Below are 17,422 nucleotides of genomic sequence, written 5' to 3'. Positions count from 1 at the left end.
TGATGTACTTGTCTATCCAACATATTTTATTACTGTTTATGCAGAATACCATACACAAGGTTGCTGTCCTTACCAGACTGATTTTTTTAAGACTGGATATTTTATTTATTTGCAATTTCACTTTTATCTTTCCCAATATGTTTGCACACTTTACATGTTCTTTTACAGGTTTCAGTGTCCCTTAATGTATCTATGACCCCTTTGTGTTTACTGTGGACTGAAATGTCAGGTGAATTTGAATTTCTCCTAGAAGCTTATATCGGTGCTTTCGGAAATATTTTTGAAATGTTGGGTAATAATTTAGAATGTGATTATTAATGGTACTCTCTTAACCCTCTCTTCCCTTTGGTAGGTATCATTTGTTACTTTATGAAACTGTACAAGAGATTGTTTTCCATGTGTCCATATTGCAAATATGTCATCCACATATCTTATGTATTCTATTAGTTACTAGACACAAGTATTTATGACTCATCCTGATCCACTTAAATAAATCAAGTGAACATTTAAACATAAAGTGTTGTCCCAAAAAGTTAAGCCAAATCTTGAATTCTCTCTGTTTTCTCTGAAATGGTTTTGTAATGGTCTTCTGTTTCTGTTTACTTGTATACGTGTACTAAAACAGTATGATTTTATGTCATATTAATAATTAGTGTATTTTATTAAGGACACTTATTTTATATACAGACCTCAGTGTATAGCTTGTATTGCTCTCATATTAGGTTGTTTGTCTTTTGGATAGCATTTTTAAAAATTGTAAACACATAACTGTTTTGTTCACTTGTGTGTACTTGGGTCCCTAGCCTTACACGTACCTTGTACAATATATTTTTTTACCAAAAATACATTTTTCCTAGAAGGATAACGTAGCCCTGCCCATGTTCTTGGAACAATGACTATAGATAGAAGACACAAATGTCATTTGGATCAGCTGTTTGCTTACTGAATATAGTATAAATAGATGACTGGGTGGTGATAAATTGGCTTGTCAGAACTATTTTTTTCACTTTTATTTTTTTATTTATGTTTGGTCAGTTATACATTCTGCTACAGTATGGCTCAAAAGGTCAAACACCTAACCTTATTTGTATCTGGGAGCAGTCCTTTAAGCAAGCTATGTCTGTACCCTGATTAGAGAGGAGGCGACCTGTGTATGAAGCAAGCTATTTTAATGTCGGCAATGTAAACAAGCTCATTTATCATTTTCATTTTTAAAACAGTGGTTGCCACTTTGGTGAAGCGTAAGCACAAGTCCAGAAACATCTAATAATAATACAAAAAAAAAAAAAAAAAACATTTGTTGAGTGACTACAGCTTTGCAGTAGAATGAATGATTCATGAAGCATATTGTCACCAAGTCATTTTTTGGGACTGCATTTGCATTGCCTCCAAGCCAGCCACGTAACACATATGTCATGGATGTGTTACCATGAGAACATAAGATTTGTATGTGATTCATTTTGTTTAAGTTTAAAAAATGTTAAATTGTCTGATGCACAATTGTATATCAGACAAGATAGCACTTAAGAAGCCTGTTCTGGAAGTTTTTTCGTGTATATTCATATACAAATGTTAAGTAAAGCTGACCAGCTCATGTTTAGCTTGGATTGAGTTCAGTCAGAGCAATTCCCTGTTTATTCCCAGTAGCTCAAAGAAGTACACGTCTGCAATTTCTTTTAGCATCTAGATAAGGCAAAGTTAAAAGCTTCAAACAATTTCCCAATTTGTATTTTATATATAGTACCAGTTAAATAGTGGGCCACAGATCGGTAGCACAAGCCTGTGGTTCTGGGAGTGATTCTGCCTTATCCTGGCACAGACAGTCAGCACCAGTAGCGAGTGAAAATATAAGAATTTTGTATTTTATTGATGGTGAACTATTTAATACAACATTTAGAAACCGCTCAAAGGCAGAACGTTTACCTTTGTCCCTGTTACATTGCATACAGTATTGTGATGAGTTAAGGAGTTAAATTGAGCATGCATGAATTACATTTAACAAAGGCCATTGAAATATGTTTGTGGTGTATTAAATAAAATATTAAATATTATATATACAGTTCAGATCATCTATTTTTTTCTTTTTTTTTTAATTCTCTATTAAGGCTGCTGCGGTGCCTCAAGTTGCAGAAGACCTGTCAAATTGTTTAATGATGTAAACAAAAAAAATGTCATGTGCATCAAATAGATGCTGTTCGTTTATTGACTGTAAACAAGGTAAGGTTTTTTTTTTCTTTTTACAAATACACATCACCTGTCACGTAGACACTCAAAAACCATGTTAGAAATTTGAACTTTTGGAAGCTTAGGCTGATATTCAGGGGATGGATTATTGAATGATTGCTCTCTCTCTCTAGCTCTCTAGGATTACTGAATATATAAATCTCAGGTAAACTCACCCGGGCATTGCCGTCGCAATCCCAGTTGTAATCCTATCCTCCACCTCCCCAACTTCCACCTTAATACAGGCAGTCCCCTTGATGGGGGGGGGGGGGGGGGGGGGCTTGGTCACGTTCCACCCTGCTGATCCTGGCATCATCAGATCAGTTTCTCTTTCAGAGGGCCATGGCTTCTACTTCTTCTCATAACAGGTGGGGCCAGTGGCCAAATAGACCATAATCACTACTTTCACCATAACCATACAAACAGTGATGATCACCACTTTCACCATACCCATACAAGCAGTCATGATCACCACTCTCACCCTGCCCATACAAGTAGCCATGGTCCTAACATTGAATTGACAACATATGCATAGTCCCACCTTCCTTTTTTATATTAATGAGATGCAGTTGGGAATCCTAGCCTAAGATGTAACCTGCCAAATCCCATGGCCAAATAAATTTTTGATACAACTTTGGTGTCCCGACGTGGTCTGCCTTTTTAGCATGGTAATGTAAATAGTGTTTCAAAAAACAGAGATTAAAGACTATGTGCATTTTATGGAATTTTATGGGTTGTTTATTTTTCACAGTAGATATGTTTAATTCTCAATTACTGTATATTGCTTTTAGTTAGGCTTTAATTAGACGTACTACTTGTCGACACTTACTTTTCAGAGTCTTACAAAGTACTGAAATAAACCACTCACCTTTTAGAGCAATGTATTTTATTTGAATTTTATTTTGAGCTGGGAGCACACTCCATACCCTCATCACTCTCTGTGAAGTATCTCCTTCTCTCTGTCCTGTGTATGAAACTAATGAGTCTGTGTATGCAAAAATGATTACTTACGACTACTTACAATTACCTCAAAATAAAATGCTTTTTTTTGTGGGAAAAAAAAAAGAATGTATAAAAGACAACTTGGATAAGTAGCTTTGAGGATCTAGCACATTATGTCTCCTTACATATATGTGGCTGTTTGTTTGAATGTTTGTTTCTATTAATTGTGATTGTTTAACTTGTGAATGACTTGTTTGATCCATTTGAAAATGTGTAAACACCTTAATAAAGAGGGGTTCTGTTTTTCCAAATTTTATTTTTTGGGGGTAGAAAAGCAGGAACCAAACAATTACAGTTGGTGTGATTTGCCGTGTTAAGTAAACAGCCTTTTAACTTTGATTCTTATTAGCATATTAGCACAGGCCATTATCCACTATACCCATATGTATTTGAGGTCTAATTTATGTATACAGAAATACAATAGCATACTTTCACAAACCAAAACCTTTTAGATAACCAGTAACATAACAGTATTTATTTTTTTTTTTTTTTTACACAAGACCTTTAAAATGTAAACCTTCCCCAAATTAGCAACTGGGGACAATCCTGTAGACTGTCTGACAATCAAATCATATTTACAATTATATTTTTCTAAGATGTATTTGTATGGTAATGCAGGATCAAATCAGAAATTATCGATTTAGTGCTATAAAAAAAAAAAAAAAGTGTTGATTCATATTGTTTGATGATGAAGCATCCTGCTGCTAGAAGTCACTCAATTCTCAAAACTGACAGTTTGGATGCCCAGATCCAACCTGTCAGTAAATTGTAAACCCTGTTTCATGCATCTCATTGCAAAAATAAGTAAGTTAGCATAATTTTATTTGTGGGACATATAGGTCCATTGTACGTTAAAGTGTTAAAAGAAGATATAAATACTGATCCATTCAAAATTGTAAGGAATCCCAGCTAATTCTGTCCAGGTAGATTAGTTAAAATGACTGTTTATATATCATCATCATATACTGTATATCATTAAAACGTTGTACTACATATCATTTTAAATGTATTGTGCCTACACTGTAAATCATATTATAATGATATGATCATTTTAATATTTACTGTAAAAACTTTACACTAATGTGTATTTTGATAATTTTTTGGTAATGTTTATTTGTGTCTCTAAAGTATAATCTGAGACAAATTAAACACCCCATGTTTTATAATCTGTTCCATATCCTGTCTCTGTTATATATTATAATATATATATATATATATATATATATATATATATATATATATATATTCTATCGTCGACAGCACATATATATAATATATTAAAACAATTATAATTATGTTTAAATTATAAATTTTTATAATACAAATAGAAAATAAAGATCTCATATTAATATGTCCATATGTCTCAAAGGGTGTGTAATTATAAATTAATTTTTTTGTCATTATTAAATAATTTAGAGAATTTTTTTACAATATAAAAATAGCTGTGTAAGCAGTAATACTACTCAAAACCAATGTAGGTTGAAAATGGCCAATAGAAGTAGTTCAGGAAAGGGTTTTAAGCACTAAAACACAAAGCTATCCACTGATGTAGTTTTCGAAGCAACAGACAACAAATTAGACTAGCATTACAGGACAGGAAGATTGTCAGACTTACAGAGGGATGGAAGAAAATGTCTGAATTCTATAAAGATGAAGCAACTAGATTGTAGTGCCCTCTCCAATAAAAAGAAAGTGATGGTATGAAGCTAATTTCAACTGACAGGTCTGTTAGTAGAAAGTCTTACATCAGGATGCCAATGTGCATTCAAGAACTCTTTTAAAAGGCGAACCTTGGAGGAGTTTTACTGTCTGAATTCTTTGAAATTAAAGCAAGCTCCATCAGTATAGAAACATGCTTTTTGAAAATTAAATCCTGTGAAACTAAGATACAAAACACTTCTCTGGGATAAAAGAATATTGTCTCCTTTTTCAAAGGCTTTTTACTGTTAGACTAAGGCCCTGTCCACAATAGAGCAAAAAATTTGACAACCGAGTTCAAAACCTATTTACCTGAACTCCAGATCAACAGTGGTAAAGCGTCCAGGTTGCCGTAATGAAACTGGGTTAGTTTAACCCAGCTGTTATTGAAAAAACACTGTGCTCATGCTGTGTCTCAATGAACAACATATGGCCAAACAGAATAAAGAGAAATGTTTCTTGCAGAAGTGAAACATTCATGTAGACATGACTGTTTGTTATTATGTTTGTTCACAAACGACTATCATGCATTTTGTCTTGATCAACTTGGGTAAAAGCGTGTCGACCCACATCCTGAGGTGGGTGGCTGGGACTCGGGTCAACCTGGGTACGACCCATGTATAACTTTTCACACTGCATGGGATTGTGACCTGGGTAGCCAGAAACCTGGTAGGAGTATGAAAAGGGCTTAAGAGTCCTTCCAAAACCTGCCCTTTTAGTCCAGTCCTCTACAGTCTCAAGTGAGAATGAATTAAATATAATTAGAATGATTAATGATTTTATGGTATTCAGAGGTTACATAAACCAATACTGTAAAGAGCTGGTATAATCAATGAAAGCACTTTTAGCTATAATTGTCATGTTACTCCTTAAAATTACAAGCAGATGACTCTTGTAAATATCATTTTAACCTTTTAAAATGTTCCTAATTTTTGGGATGTTCTGTCTTCTTTTAGTTGTCACGCAAGTCAGAGTCCAAGAACAAAAATCACTGCAGTTATCAAAAACTCATTGCTGCTCTGTTCAGTATGTTAGTCTGCTTGCATTAGAAACAACAATGCGGTACAGTTTATTGGAAGAGAAAGCAGTGGGGAAAAAAGCCATTACAAACAAGCTCATGATTTATTAAATCAATCCCCTCAGTAGTCACAAAACTCGTTCTGTATGCAGAGTGCCTGTCTCTGTAAGACAAATGACTGATCCTTGCAAAAGAGAAATGGCTGCACTAAACTCAGAGTAATCAACTTTTTAAATTAAACATAAAAAATGCCGAAATGATTGTGTTCGGAAAAGTGATTTGTCTGCAATTAGAACACACCACATTACTCAAACAATGCAGTATATGGGATGTTAATGAGATGGTGTTCACCATTAATATGTTTAAAATACTGCATAAGCCCAACAAACTGCAGTACATTAATAAGCAATGGGACGTTAACAAGGCTACAGACAATTTGTTTCAGCTACTTTATTCTGTCAGTGACCACTACTGAGAGCGTTGAAGAAGACAGTTGTTTGTATTTGTTGGGGGTTATTTGCACTGCTGGAGGATAACGCTATATGCCATTATTTGAACAATTTTTTCTGCACCAGTTTTTCCCACCAATTTTGTATTTTCTGAAGCCGCTAGTTTGGTTCATTCATTATTCTGGCACTTTCTTTTTAGTGGAATATACAGTCAACCCTCTTTATACTGCCAGGTAAGGGCAATGGGCGAAATCGAGCAATAGGCGAGGGTGGCATTATAGTGAAGGTCAACATCAACAAATAAATAAATACATAAAAGAAATCACACACACAACTTTCTATCTCTGTAATACATTCATGCATTTTATTTTTTTAGTTATACAATTACAGTATCTCCGGGCCATTTTAACCCTTTGCGGTCCATTTATTCAGGGCCTGTCAGGCGCGTCCGGTCCAATTTATTTTCACACACGCTGTTTAAAAGTATTTTTTTCACAGTAAAACAGGTTTAAAAGGCACTGCATATGAACTGGACACTCAGTCCTGCATCTCCAGCCATGCCCCACCCCAGTATTTATCACATACCTCTTCATAGTCATGCATACTGAAGAATCCTCTCCTGATCTCTCGTTTTATCACCGAACTCCTCAATAATGCAATCCAAGTCATTATTTTTTTTACTGTAAAATCTCAGAAAGCTCTGCAAATGTCTGTGATATTCTTTGAGCACTAGATGCGGAAGCAGCTGTCTTCTTTGTTTGTGTCCGTGTTATCTCTGTGGTGCAGGGGCTATGTGTATTGCTCTTTTTTTAGCTTGTCTCAGCTCTTATTGGTCTCACTCGGCCATTGAAAGGTTTTCTGTCATTTTTCTGGAGAAAAAACGACTAGAGACCTGTGCTTGACAAGGTCTGACATCGGACTGGAAAGGGTTAATAAAACATTAATATTTTTTAAAACTACAGTACTAGTTCTTAACACAACAGTAGGTCAACTAGTGATTTTTTTACCATCTTTTCCCATATGGATGAACCATACATGGTTACTTTTGAGGAGCAGTTTATACTTAAAATAAAAATTAAAAATAAACACTCATTTAGTGTGAAATCACCCAAACAACAAATCCATAAAAAGCGTATAATGATTTTTTTTTTTTTTTTTTTTTTTTTCACTGTACTGGCCATTAGAACTTTGCTGTTTGTGGCACGACTGTAAGCCTGCTGTATACTGCTATCCCCTATTGAACGATGCCACCTATTTGTTATTTCACAAAAATAATTTAAGCTCAACAGCATTCTTTTTTCAGCAGTTAAAAAAAAACATTGAATATGTACAGGCAAACTTTTTTTTTAAATGAAAAAAGTAAAAAAAAAAAAAAACTATTCTGCTGTTTACAAAACTGATGCTTTAGTTTAAGTCAGCCTTCAATTCTGCAAAATTTGCACGTAAACAAACAAACCTCTATCATACTTTTTGTTTTAACATTTAATGTGTTTTATAAAACTCACTTATTTTACACTGCGTCAAGCCTTTTTCAGGTTAAACAAAATCGAACCGTTCCGTCAAAGTAAGCCATTTGTTTTTATCCATTAGAATGTCTCCAATTGCCCTTCGATTAACAGTATATGCCTCACTTAGGCCAGAAAACATTTGTGATGTCTTGCTGACTTGTTTTCTTATTTTCAGATGCATGCATGCAGATATGTTTCTTTTGTTCTGGTGTAAACGTAGGGTCGACTCGCCATTCTGTACTTTCTGTTTTGCTTTGGGACCAGGAGTGTTGATGATTGGTATGAACGTTCAGTTAGGAATGAATTAGGAAAGCAAGTCAAAGGTTAACTGCGTAACTTTGTTGTTTTAATTGGCCATTATTGCTACAATAAAGGAAACTACAATGCTTATATTTACGTTTGCTTGGCTTCGGAAGTTGGCGGGTGGCGGACAGCGGGGTGGCGATATAACGGGTACAAATAGCACTTTTTATATTGGTGACATTTGTTCAGAGAGAATAGCTGGCAGGACACGAGGGTGGTGTTATAAAGGGCGAAGGTATAACGTGAAACAACTATATAATGATCTAAGAAGCTGTGTCTATTTTCCGCTGGTTTGCTTTCCACATCCTTTAGAATGGACAAAAGCATTAGTCTATCTATCAGTGAAAAGTGTGACAGCACTTCAGATCATAGGTGCAACTACAGTGCCACCCTTAACTTTTTCAAGCATCCGTTATGTCCCCATCAAAATTCAAGATGTCCCATTTTCATTGGAAAGCTGCCAACATTAACCTATGTTGATTTTTTAAAACATATTTTTGATTAAACCGTACATATAAATGCCCAGGCTGTGAAAAACAAATTAATCACATTTTTGTTTATTATCCAACAATATAAACCTTTCAGTTTTCACCTTCTTATTTACAATGTAGGCCAGTGGTCGGCAAATGGCAGATTCCTCCTGGCAGGGCTGTATCAAGGGCTGAGCGACAGCGGAACTTCATTTTAATATTACCACAAGGGGTCTGTCATGGGGGATTCTCTGTATGACCTTCATATATTTCTTGCGAGTAAGCAGAAAATCGATTCCAAAGTACAGTATTTGCTGACTGTGATGATACATTTATGCCTCGCTATGGTAATGGATCCTCATATGATAGACAGGAATGCAGAATAACATAATTCAAAAGTAGCACACATTTTTATTTTAAATGCATCATTGAGTTATGACAATTTAATGAGAAATGGCACTTTTATTCTGAGATCAGCTTTAGAACACTAGGTGTGATAGATGTGACAGTGATATGTAGGCAGTCCTCCAAAGGTTCTTGTGTCAGCCTGTTTCATACATCTGTTTTTAATTTGACATTCATTGTGGAATACGCCGCTTTGCATGTGTAAGCAGATCCAAACATGTTGAGCACAAGCAGAGCCAGTAGTAGTTGCCTGGCGGACCAGAATGATTCCTGAAAATATACTACTAGTTCTAGTTGCTGCCTCGTCGATTGTGGGAAGCACTTGCTTTGCACGGGATGAGAAATCACCAGCGGGGTTATGCCCGCAGGTCATTTGGCCCGTTGTCAAATTTAATTGCCAAACACTGATGTAGCCTATCACTGCCTGTGACCCCACTATTCACAGCATGTACTGTTAATACTAACTTTCACAAACACAGGTATTTCAGACAGAAATGAGAGACAGACAGGAATTAATTGAAACAATAACATGTTTTTTGGGAGCCTATGTGAAATATATATACCGTATGTGTATAGATTCTTTCTACATATATATATTTTTATTTAGTGGGTAACTATGACAGCCAACTCACCAAACAGACCTGCTTGGGTTCTTTTCCCTTCTAAAATCACAGACAACACACAAGATTGAAAGAAAAATAGTGCTGATGCTCAACTTTAATAACAAAAATAAGCAACAAAACAAACACCTAGCTCCTTCGGAGCACTGAATAAACATTCGTTGCAGGTTCCCAACTAGCTCGCAGGACGGACACGCCGTTTACCTGCCAAAAAAAACACACAAACAACAACACAAGTTTCACACGATACCTTTTCAAAATGACTGCTCACACAGAGTCAGGGCTCCTCACTCAGCAGCAGCCCAGAACAGACTGGCTGCCTCTCTTAAATACCCTGCACCTGGCTCCAATTTACAATTAGCACCAGGTGCAGGGGATTATCTAAACAATAAAACAATTAAACAATTACAAACCCTTAGTCCATTCACCCAAAAGTGCATTTTCACATGGTTTTTTTTAAGCAGGGAGGATTTTAACCCCCTCCCTGCTATCTCACAGTAACGTAAAACATTACTTTGGTTATTGGTATATCTAAATAAATAACTATTACTTGAACAAGATGTAATTTTGATAGGAATGAGTGAAAGCAGCTGCTTTACAATCACACTTTTAATTTTAAATATTGCAGTTAACAACCTAAATCTTTTAGACATACAAATATTGCTTCCTGGTGTATTTGTACCCTTTAGTTTCAATTTGATCAAAATACTTTGTAGTAATTATGGATAGCAATATTGGTTCTGGCTGCCAGAGAATGAATGGCAATGATTGTTTTTATATGCACACTGTGGGTGATATCATAGCAGTAATTCTTTAAAAAATAATCATATTTATTATAATGTATAAACCCATTCTCTATCGCTCTCTGAAAACGGAAGTAGTTGTACATGATACAACAAACTAAAATAAAACACTGTGACAGGCTGGCGAGTGGTGACGTCAGGCCAGAGTGCAGGAAGGAAAACAAAGAAAAGTACTGCAATGCAAAAAGACACGCTGTGTGCCGTTTATTAAAGACAAAAATAAATAAAATATTTTAACAAAAAGACAAAAAAATAAAGTTTTTTTAAATAAAACAAATCTTGAACACAAAATAACTCTTATGGTCCGTCTGGACAGTAGCCTTCACGGATCCTTTGTTATTTTCTTTTCTTTATGTTTACCTTCCTCTCCCGCTCTCGTTCACTCCTCTGAACACCCACCCCCGAGCAGGGAGAACTGCAGGCTCAAATACATGACCATCTCCCGATTCGCAACAAATGAATCACTTAATTAATTCGGGAGATGGCCACCTTCTGCACAGTTTTTTTTTTTTTTTTTTTTTAATTATTCCTGGCAGACAAGCTGCCGACTTTGCCTCTGCCAGAACACATCCAAACAAAAACAGTAACAAAACACATGGCGCTTCGCCATCATATATAAATACAATAAATCATAATAAACAAATACAAAATAACACAGGGGTGGAGGGGGAAACCACGTGCTAAAATAAACAAATACAAAATAAAAACAAAACAATAACATGGTGGACGGCATCTCGCTCATCCTCCACATAGAAACACACTTTATGGCTGGGCTTTCTACCGCCCTGCCACAAACACACTATTTAATTTAAACTTCATAAAATCGAGGTTGTTACACTGGCAAATGTTTTACAGGAATCTATTTAAAAATGATTGAATTCAATCTATTAAATTCAGAAAATCAATAAAACAAGCAGTAATGCAGAATATCAATGTAAACAATGTTAGGATGAAACAAGATATTAGAAAACAATGTATCAGTGAAACAACAACATTCAAGTAATTGGTCAAGGCAATTTCTATGGACTTTATAAATCACTTAGCAAAATTATAAGTTGCATGCAATTACGATGGAAACTCATTTTAGCTTACCATACACAAAAACAAGAAATAAACATTTAGGGTTGCGGTTCTTTAAACGCAATGCTCCATTACTGCAATTCTGATTCTGTGTCTTATGATATTCCCTACTAGTATTGCATGTGACATTACTTGCATAAGACATTCTCTGAAATGACATTCACAATGAATACCACAAGTTACCAAAATTACAAGATGAACTATTTATACAGTCAGATACCTGCTATCTATTCACATACATGCACATATTTTAGTATATATCATCACACCACGATAAGCATTAGCTTGATACTTGCATGTAATTTCCGTTCAGGTAAAGCAGTAGGGGACCGATTTATGACAGGGTATCGCACTAATAGTTTCGAAGCCATGTTTGAAGACCAAGAGCCCTGTTAAATCTTAATATGACTTGCAACACACACACACACACACACACATTTTTATTGATAAATGTCAGTAAATCTTCCAGCCTGCATATTTTGCTGTTTCCCGTGAAAATGAAACCCCTTTCGAAAATCATCAAGTTGTCTTTGCTTTGGCTGGCTTCTTATGCTTCTTAATTTATAATTGTGAAAATACATAGCAATATTGTAAGAAGGTGTAGTGTTGGGTGGTAATACTTTTGTTTTAGGGTGAGTTATTGAAAATTAATAAATGTATTTATAAATGGCTTATACAGGAACATACTAGTAGTGTTTGTATTAAAAACATGCTGCAGCAATACAATGTTACAGATGTGTAATTGGGCCAAGTAAATGTTTTTAAAGGATAATTTATTGAAAAGCAGTTGATTTTATTACTTTCATTCTATGTACCTGTGGCAAAGTGGTTTATTTTGTACAGGTGCAGAGGTGCAGTGCAGGAATAAAGAGAGAGAGATTGTAATCCGGTATGGAAAAGTGCTCTCTTTATTTTTATAATCCAAGTCTGGTGACCAAAACAATGATCCCCAGCAACACACAACAATGTGTAATACACAGGGTAAATAATAAAGGGTTTGCAGCCCCAAACAATAAACACAGACATATCTCCCACAATATACAAACACGGTCACCAGTCTTATGTGCGTGCTGTAGTGCTTGTGGTGGGTGATACAGTTTAATGCGTGACAATAGTGTAGTGCTGTTCTGGCATTTTACACTGGCCCTTAGCAACAGCTCCAGAATGTGTTAGCCATCTATGAATACACAAGTAACAATTATAGACTAGACAAACAAACACTCAAGATATCTCACAATACTGCACAGGTCCTTCCGGGTTATATTTCATAACCAAAGGGAAAGAACAGATACAATGCTTGGCCCCCTAATTATACCATCAGTCATAACCCCTTGGTAAGCGATTGCAGCTGCTTTTTATGATCTGCAGCTGCCACATCATTTGCCGTCCGGGTCAATGAGTTAGTGTACCGAAGCTCCATCTCTTTTCTACATGACTGACTTCCATTTAACCATCAGAACGAAGTGTCAGGTCAACTGGTCCAGAGTATTCTGTTCCCATTACTTAGTGCCCTCACAAGTAGGGAGGGAGAATTACCACCAAGAATCATTTTCTTTCTGACACAGTACCCCATAGTTCTAAGCCTAGTTGCAGTGCAATTGATATCAGCAGTATATTACACAAGCTTCTAATTAGTGTAATAATTAGTTCTAGTACAGAACCTGTAACTAGCTTTACTATCCATTTGAACTGCACACCATGATAAATGCTAATCATTCAATACTAGCCTCAATGGAAACTTACATACATTTAGAACGTTGGATTGACGTACTGTTGTCATTACCTTAAAAAATGTTAACGTTTTTGTGTGCTTTCTGTAATGTATTTTATACTTGGACCTGAGAAATTGTAGGCCTGTGGGTAATGGTGAGAATTTAATTTCCAACATTGCATACTAGTAATTTTGGTAGAACCACCATTTTGAACTTTAAGGTATATCACTGTGTGGTGTTACATATCAGTCAGAATTTTTTCAGACTTTTGTCAAACTCCAGGCCTGTGTTTGCAACATAGTATTTTCTTGTTGCAACTTTGATTCACCTTTTTCAGACTGTAATGAGAACTATGTACATTTTAACATAATATGATAACAGGAAGATCAAAGATATTTACTCTCCGTCATTGTTATGGTTGTCAGCTAGGGAAATGAAGCCTTTACCTTACATACCTGTATTTTGAATCGGGGGCTTGAATTGTTTGGTGTCAAAATTAACAGACCACTGAAAAATTATCAGTTTCTCTGGTTTTACTATTTATAGGTAAGTGTTTTGGTAAAATGAACATTTTTGTTTTATTCTATAAACTACTGACAACATTTCTCCCAAATTCCAAATAAAAATATTGTCATTTAGAGCATTTATTTGCAGAAAATGACAACTGGTCAAAATAACAAAAAAGATGCAGTGTTGTCAGACCTTGAATAATGCAAAGAAAATAAGTTCATATTCATTTGTAAACAACACAATACTAATGTTTTAACTTAGGAAGAGTTCAGAAATCAATGTTTGGTGGAATAACCCTGATTTTCAATCACAGCTTTCATGCGTCTTGGTATGCTCTCCACCAGTCTTTCACATTGATGTTGGGTGACTTTATGCCACTCCTGGCGCAAAAATTCAGGCAGCTCGGCTTTGTTTGATGGCTTGTGAACATCCATCTTCCTCTTGATCACATTCCAGAGGTTTTCAATGGGGTTCAGGTCTGGAGATTGGGCTGGCCATGACAGGGTCTTGATCTGGTGGTCCTCCATCCACACCTTGATTGACCTGGCTGTGTGGCATGGAGCATTGTCCTGCTGGAAAAAACAATCCTCAGAGTTAGGGAACATTGTCAGAGCAGAAGGAAGCAAGTTTTCTTCCAGGACAACCTTGTATTTGGCTTGATTCATGCGTCCTTCACAAAGACAAATCTGCCTGATTCCAGCCTTGCTGAGGCACCGCCAGATCATCACTGATCCTCCACCACATTTCACGGTGGGTGCGAGACACTATGGCTTGTAGGCCTCTCCAGGTCTCCGTCTAACCATTAGACGACCAGGTGTTGGGCAAAGCTGAAAATTTGACTCATCAGAGAAGATGACCTTACTCCAGTCCTCTATGGTCCAGTCCTTATGGTCTTTTGCAAACCTCAGCCTGGCTCTTCTTTGCTTCTCATTGATGAAGGGCTTTTTTCTAGCTTCACACGACTTCAGCCCTGCCCCTAGGAGCCTGTTTCGAACCGTCCTCGCCGTGCACTTCACCCCAGCTGCTGTTTGCCGTTCTTTTTGTGGGTCACTTGATGTCATCCTACAGTTGCTGAGTGACATTCGAATGAGTTGGTGGTCATCCCGGTCAGTGGAGAGTCGTTTTCGCCCTCTGCCAGTCTGTAGCTTTGTTGTCCCCAATGTGTGCTGCTTGACCTTGTTCTTATGAACCGCCTTCTTTGAAATTTTAAGGATGGAAGCAACCCGACGCTCACTGTATCCCTCTGCCAGTAAAGCCAGAATTGAACCCTTCTTTTCCTCACTCAAAACTTTCCTTTTCAACTCTTTGGGCATGGTCAATAGTTATTTTTTGATTCCAATTATTTTTGAGGTACTATTAGCTCTGTTTTGCCATCCAGCTGGTCCTATTGCAAGAGGATAGTGATGACCACAGGAGTGGTTTTATACTTTTCCTCGTTAAATAAGATTTGGTTCAGGTGATCCCCTAATCAGTACCTCATTCAGTAGAATGAGGTGTGTCTGTGTTCGAATTCAACAGACACTGGAATGGAATGGCTGCCATACATGTAGAGATGCTGATTTAAGAAAAATTTGCAGTGGTCTCTTAAAAATATACCGCAAAACATTTTAGAGGACTTGTTCTTTAAAAACATAATGAAACCTGTTACAGCGGCTTTTCCACTTAATTACCTTCAATTCAATTGAATCTGTGCCCCCATACAAATACACACTTTAATGCAAGTGAAGCAATTGGGCAATTCCTGTGCCGAAATACAAAAATATATATATATATATATATATATATATATATATATATATATATATATATATATATATATATATATATATATATTAAATCACTTGTGATACACAGGCCACATTATACCCTGTGCACCAATACATACACACCAACAGTAACACCCCTCATAAAACACAACACAAAATACACACAGGGGCGGGAGACCCTGACACAAGAGTTTTAGAATATTTTTTGTTAATAGTCCTAAAAAATTACAAATGTTTAAAGTGTTTATATATTATAGGTTTTCTATATGAAATCAGTGCAGTGCATTTATTGGATTGGCATGTTGCTTTGTAAATATAGCCTATTGTAGTTTCAGCATCAAATACCAACAATTATTTTCAAGGATCTTTTTTCAGTGGCATTTTAGTTACCTGAAGTTGTTTTCCAGCAAATAAAAGCAATTTATATGCATCTCCTGGAATCTGAAGTGGTGTGTAGATCAAAGGTGAGTGAAAGTTAGGAACAGATAGAGGAAGCAGAACTGATGAGAACCTTTAACTTATCCATAGCTAAGATCACTGTGATTTATAAGACCTGTTTGTAAATGCTTTGACTGCTCTGCATTTGTTACTGCAAGACCTGTGGGAACTAGGCGAGAAACACATTTTTGTTGTATACACCTTGCACTAACAAGTGAGTCATCCCATACTGCACAGCTTGAAATCAGGATTTAAATTATGGTAAATTCAAGGCTAATTAAACACCTATAGTGAATAACACTAGAACCGCCGTGGTTATACTCATTATGATGGTACATTTTAAACAACATCAATATTAAAATGAAAGACAAACTATCAGATACAACTGAAAAGTTTTATTCAAGCACCTGCTGCTTTGCAGTTTTCTGATTGAAATGTTTTTGCTGAAGCGCTGTAACTAGCTTCAAGATGAAATCTGTCCTGCTGATATTTTTCTGGTACATTCCTTGTGCAAAACAAAGGAATTGATGGCTTCCATGTCCAATAGGGATAACAGGCTTGCATATAAAAATAGCATATTGTAGGTTATATTTAAAATGACATATGTTGTAAAAGGCAGTGTCAAAATGACGGTTTTGGAGGTTCTACGCGGGTAGAATTATAACTTCCTTATTTTTGTGATCCTGCCTTTCAAACAGTGTCAGGGTATTTAATACATGTATTACGAAAAAGTCATAAGCAGACAACTTTCAGACATGCAGGGTAATTTAAATCTGAAAAAAGATGAAAATGACTGTTGTGACGGTTCTAGTTCTATACACTTATACAAATCACTAAAGAAGATGCTAACTTTGGTCTAAAATGGGCAAACAGGTTTAATGAATTAAAAATATGAATAAAAAAAAACATGGGATGATGGGGCTTTTCCTGTAAAGCTCCTAATTTATGGAATGCTCGAAAAGAATAACTATTCTTTAGACTGTTTTTATTTATAGATTTAATGGTAATTAAATTAATTGTAAGCAGTTTTGTCTGTGACACACCTTGGGATCCTTGTACAGATGTATTTTACTGTGATTGTCTTTGCTTTTTATTGTACAGTGCTTTTTGTATAAAAGGCACTATAAACAACATTTGATTTGATACTACAGTAAACAGGAAGTGGATATTTGTTCAAGTGACCTTTTATTATAAGTTTTATTATAAAATGTAACTCCTTAAGTATACTTGAAAAAAAAGTGTCACTTAAAATTGTACTGCACTTCACTCCCTTTAGTGAGACTAGTTGCAGTTTCATTGTAGTGTAGATTACTTTGTTCTCCTAGATGACATAAATGTAAAACATAAAAAGAAATTTAAAAAAATACAGTTCATAGGCCTTGTTACACACATAGACACACACACATATACATATACA

The sequence above is a fragment of the Polyodon spathula genome, chromosome 1, assembly GCF_017654505.1.
Source record: "Polyodon spathula isolate WHYD16114869_AA chromosome 1, ASM1765450v1, whole genome shotgun sequence".
Taxonomy (NCBI): Eukaryota; Metazoa; Chordata; class Actinopteri; order Acipenseriformes; family Polyodontidae; genus Polyodon; species Polyodon spathula.
This window is presented reverse-complemented; position numbering follows the sequence as displayed.